We start from the raw sequence: 5,949 nt of genomic DNA on the forward strand, positions 1-5,949 counted from the left end.
AAGGCCCGGTGCTGATGTCACGTGGTGACTGTTCTTCCAGTACAGTAGACCTGAACAGGCAAAGTGATTTGTATATACATTGAACTGAAGTTTGCAATTATTGCCGAATTGCAAAAAATAAAAAGACCGAAATGATTTTCTCAAGTAGGCTACAAAAGTGTATTATGAATATCTATAAATGGGAAAAAGATATGATACCTAGCTTGTTTCTATCTTGCTTTTCATTTTTTTTAACTAACATTTGTTGATATTTTCTACATTTTCTCAAGTTATAATGTTCAATTATTATTTTGCAAATTCAAGCATACTCCTTCCTTTTTCATGTTCCTTCATACCCCTTCATGATTTTACTCCTAGAGTCATAGAGGTGTAGTTATTTTTTAAATGTATTCTGCCAGGGTATGCATTGGTAAATACAAAAGGTCTGATAATGCATTTTTTTATGTTTAATTTGAAAGGGGTGATGATCAATCTTATCTTCCACCACAATTACTGAAATCACATCATCAGAAGAGGTTATAATCTGTATCGGTCCATGCTATACGGGATCATTGGGACGTCGCCAAACACCATTGACATTGGTTAGGGCTATGGTTAAGGTTAGAGTAATTAATCCTTTGTGATTAAGGTTAGGGTTTAGGGTAGGAATGTCCCAAAGATCCCGGATAGCACTGACCAATCTGTATATCTCATACTTGTATATCACAAGATGGCTTGTTGGTGTTGCAATGTTTCCAATCATAAATGTATCTCCATCATAACATGACTATGTGTGATAACCTTATCGTAGTAATCAATGATGTACAGTACCAGTCAAAAGTTTGGACACACCTACTCATTCAAGGGCTTTTCTTTATTTTACTATGTTCTACATTGTAGAATATAGTGAAGACATCAAAACTATGAAATAACACATATGGAATTATGTTGTAAGCAAAAAAGTGTTAAACAAATTAGCCACCCTTTACCTTGATGACAGCTTTGCACACGCTTGGCATTCTCTCAACCAGCTACATGAGGTAGTCACCTGGAATGCATTTCCGTTAACAGGTGTGCCCTGTTAAAAGATAAATTGTGGAATTTCTTTCCTTCTTAATGCGTTTGAGCCAATCAGTTGTGTTGTGACAAGGTAGGGGTGGTATACAGAAGATAGCCCTATTTGGTTAAAGACCAAGTCCAAATAAACAAAGAGAAATGACAATCCATCATTACTTGAAGACATGAAGGTCAGTCAATGCGGAAAATGTCAAGAACTTTGAAAGTTTCTTCAAACGCAGTTGCAAAAACCATCAAACGCTATGATGAAACTGGCTCTCATGAGGACCGCCACAGGAAAGGAAGACCCAGAGTTACCTCTGCTGCAGAGGATAAGTTAATTTGAGTTACCAGCCTCAGAAATTACAGCCCAAATAAATGCTTCACAGAGTTCAAGTAACAGACACATCTCAGCATCAACTGTTCAGAGGAGACTACGTGAATCAGGCCTTCATTGTCGAATTGTTGCAAAGACAGCTCTACTAAAGGACACCATTAATAATAAGAAACTTGCTTGGGCCAAGAAACACAAGCATTGGACATTAGACCGGTGGAAACCTGTCCTTTGGTCTCATCACTCCAAATTTTAGATTTTTGGTTCCAACCGCTGTGTCTTTGTGAGATTCAGAATATGTGAACGGATGATCTCCGCATGTGTAGTTCCCACCGTGAAGCATTGAGGAGGGGGTGTGATGGTGTTGGGGTGCTTTGCTGGTGACACTGTCTGTGATTTATTTAGCATTCAAGGCACACGTAACAAGCATGTCTACCACAGAATTCTGCAGCGATACACCATCCCATCTGGTTTCCGCTTAGTGGAACTATCATTTGTTTTTCAACAGGACAATGACCCAAAACACACCTCCAGGCTGTGTAAGGGCTAATTGACCAAGAATGAGAGTGATGGAGTGCTGCATCAGATGACCTGGCCTCCACTATAACACGACCTCAACCAATTGAGATGGTTTGGGATGAGTTGGACTGCAGAGAGAAGGAAAAGCAGCCAACAAGTGCCCAGCATATGTGGGAACTTCAAGACTGTTGGAAAAGCGTTCTTCATGAAGCTGGTTGAGAGAATGCCAAGAGTGTGCAAAGCTGTCATCAAGGAGGCAAAGGGTGGCTACTTTGAAGAATCTCAAATAAGAAATATATTTAGATTTGTTTAACACATTTTTGGGTTATTACATGTTTACATATGTGTTATTTCATAGTTTTCATGTGTTCACTATTATTCTACAATGTAGAAAATAGTTTTAAAAAATAAGAAAAACCCTTGAATTAGTAGGTGTGTCCACTTTTGACTGGTACTGTATATAACAATATAGATCATAACATCATGTACATACATCATTGATCGTAACGTTACTGTATGTATGTGTTACGTCTCCAAAAGTGGACATTTCCTCATCGTCACGTTACGGCTGATGTTAAAATAATTCGTTGTTGGCATGGATTTCTAGTCCATCGCCTTAACCACTCGGCCACGACAACCTCATACCACTTTATTAAAAACATTACAATCAAATAAATTACATCACGATACAAATTATTAGGCGGAAACTACATTTCCTTGTTACACTTTCAACAAGAATTTATTACACGTTGTTATATAGATTACACACATTTTTGAAAAGTTTATTATCAAGTTGTCGTGGCCGAGTGGTTAAGGCGATGGACTAGAAATCCATTGGGATCTTCCCGCGCAGGTTCGAATCCTGCCGACAACGGTCAAAATTTTTGTAGGTTGCTGCTAAAATCCATACAGTACACTGTCCAGTCTTAGGTTGCTGCTAAAATCCATACAGTACACTGTCCAGTCTTGTGGTCTGGTCATAATTGAGTACAAATGCAGTGAGTTCATACAGGAAACGGCACTATTTACTAATTAATCTCGAATGATTCTCGCAACGGACATATAAGGACGCAAAAACTACACCACGTTATCGTAGTGATGCACTTTTACAAAATGTATTTTAACGTTATTTTTTAAAATAGGCTTTGAAAACATTGACATATGCATACTTTTATATCTAATAAATTGAACACGGGAAAATATTAGCATTATTATAGCGCCATGCAGTGGTCGAACTGAATGGCGGCATGAGGAAAACCAATTAATTTCAGATGATGATAGCTGCCAGGTGGCGATAATGCACCATGTATACCAGAATAAACCTTTCTGTCTTCAGGCAGGGATTGCAGTCATACAAGGATGATCATCTTTACCACAGACCTTTTAGTTGCGTCTGTATTTGATGTAATGTAGTGGGTACAACAGATTCGTTTTCATATTGGCAACTATGTGTACCCATTAAAGGCATTGTAGAACAAACATGTTTTGGCATGCTTGATCTGACAGTCTGGGTTGTAGTGAGACATTTTGACAGTGTCATGGTGGTAGTGTAAAAGTACACCATTGAGATATCTCAGTCTGATAAGTAACAGGATGACTGGAGTACAAAGAATCCAATGCTTGCATTTCACAGACTATTTGCATGAGGTTCAGTAAGCGGGTGAACATCAGTGGTGTCGTTATTCCTATTTGAATATGATGACAGCATAAACAATAGCAGTGGGAAGATCTGGAAAGTTTTGCCTTCGAATACTACCTTCCAATAGTGGATCATGAACTGGTGTGACCCAGGGTGAGTGACAGGATGCCTCCCACGTGGGTGTTTAACTTTGACTTTTAATCCAAGAGACGACAGCAATGTGAATCTATTGTCTTGATCCTCTGAACAGGAGTCAGGGATGTTGGAAAATGCCTGGTGCCTAGGGCCCTCAGGTTTAATTTAATCTCCATACTACAATTGAGGCTTGTATAGTGTATTACTGCTGTAGTTTAACCTAAGCATCCAATCAGTCCCTCCGCCTGCCAAACCCCTACATTGAACACAGTAAAAAATATGCTCCAGTGGTGTCAAAAACACAGGCCCCATACATATTTCCACAAATGAAATAGGCCCCAGGAAGTATGACATGGGAAGTTCAGTGTTATTTCACTGTGTGTGTCAATGTCGCTAGATGTCTGAAGGAGAATACAAATATGTATTTCTCTGCACACACACCCACACCTATGAATGGATAAACTGACGCGCACACACACACACCAAGCTAAGCAGAGAGAAACTGTACGTTGCATCTTAGCAAACAAACAATTAATAATTTATGTAAACACTTAATCATGCAATTATACACATGTGAATTGCATTAAGATCTATAAAAAATAATGTGTTTCCATGTTTTCAAAGCCAGCAAGTCCCTTAGTGTAAAATTTGACAAGACAATTGATAATTTAATGGATCCTCAAATGGTGGGAGATGGGGACCCTGGGAGATTGTCTGACACATTTTTGGAGAAGAAAGGTTTTGGTAAATGCTCGTGAAGTTCCGTGGCTATCCGGGACAACGTCATCAAATATGGCTGTTATATATTCATGCTGCTCACTTACATAATGCCTCTAGACCTGATGAGACTTCTTACAGTACATGACATCCTTAGACTACAATGAATTCCATGGACTGAGGATGGAGAGCACTTAATGTTCCCAGTCCTCTGTTTTGTTAAGTGTCCGTCAGTGGAAAGGCTGCCTGCATGTGATGCAATGTAGTCAGAAAGTGGCCAGATTGGTTGGAAGTGTTTAAAGGGCTAAAAATAACAGAACACAAAAGCAGACAGTCCAACAGACCAAGGGTAATGCAATGTGTACATTTTCACCGGGCAGCAAACCCCTGTATGTAGCAAGGACCCAAGGCTGTGCTTAAAGATGCCAAGCCATCAGCTTCCTCTTCAAATGAAGCTTGTTCATGGCACCCAGAGGGACAGGAACTTGGCATTGGACACGCAGGGGAGCCTGATGTGTCAATATAGGTATTTATTTGTGATTCCTGTCTAATTCATGGCCAAACACGGCATGTCCCAGTCCCTACAGGTTGTCAGATGCAAAGCCAGATAATGGGCAATTCATTGCTATACATTTTTAGACAGATGAATTTAGCCATCAAAGGGTTTGTTGAATCACAAGATGAAAAAATAACTATATGCGACCATCTATGGACCACACCAAATGGTTTCTCTCTTTATTTGTAGAATTGCATTTTTATTTAAAAATAAAATAAAATTAAAAAAAAAGAGGCCAAAAAAACCAGTATCAATAGGGAAGAGAAGGCGAGATACACTTAAATAAGAAAAGTTCCATGTTGGGAAGGAGATGTGGGGTTGATGGGACAGGTTGGATTATGTACATGGTTTCTCACTGCAGGATTGACGGGCCCCACAAAGGGGCTCAAAGCAGCAGGTCGGAGACACTGAAACACCAGAGAGAAAGGCACTATCCAGAGAGAACAAAGAAACTAAACACACACAGAAAAAAAAACACACCAGACCAGAAATCAAATGCTTAACATAAAAAGTGCTTGACACACCACAGAGAAAAACAACATTGGTCAAGCTGATCTCTCAACTTTTAGCATAAAAGACACTTCATTTTCTCAAACTGTTTATCGTGCCATCATGTGATTATCCAACTCACTACTTGTTATGTGTGAGTCTAACAAGGAGGGGACTGTTAATGTATGCGTGTGTGTGTTTGATGCATATTTTTCCTACATCTCTCTATATCATTTTATATTGACACCATTACTAATTCAGCACTTCTCGGAAATCCCTTGCAGTTGTGTAGTTCAGTTCTCCGACCTTGCTTCCCTCATGTCAATGTCTATGGACTCAGTCAGCTACATTCACGGCCCAAGAGTAAAATGGCTGCAATAAATACATTGGCTTCAAAAGGTGGCTGGCCTTTTACAGGGTTTCATAATACAACAGCTCATGCAGCATACATGGCTCTACTCGCTGCTCGGCGTTAGCTTCCTGACACGATTGGTTTTGTTAAAAAATAATAGATTATTCTCTCAT

The 5,949-nt window shown here is 39.4% G+C and overlaps 1 non-coding gene across 1 annotated transcript; it reads left to right on the forward strand.

Moving 5' to 3' along the window:
- The first annotated feature begins 2,680 nt into the window (after positions 1–2,680).
- On the forward strand, positions 2,681–2,762 carry trnas-aga (transfer RNA serine (anticodon AGA)). Its single transcript has one exon. It is a non-coding gene; the product is annotated as a tRNA-Ser (tRNA).
- Positions 2,763–5,949: the final 3,187 nt, after the last annotated feature.

The sequence above is a fragment of the Salmo salar genome, chromosome 06 (assembly GCF_965601325.2).
Source record: "Salmo salar chromosome 06, fSalSal1, whole genome shotgun sequence".
In the NCBI taxonomy this organism is placed as follows: Eukaryota; Metazoa; Chordata; class Actinopteri; order Salmoniformes; family Salmonidae; genus Salmo; species Salmo salar.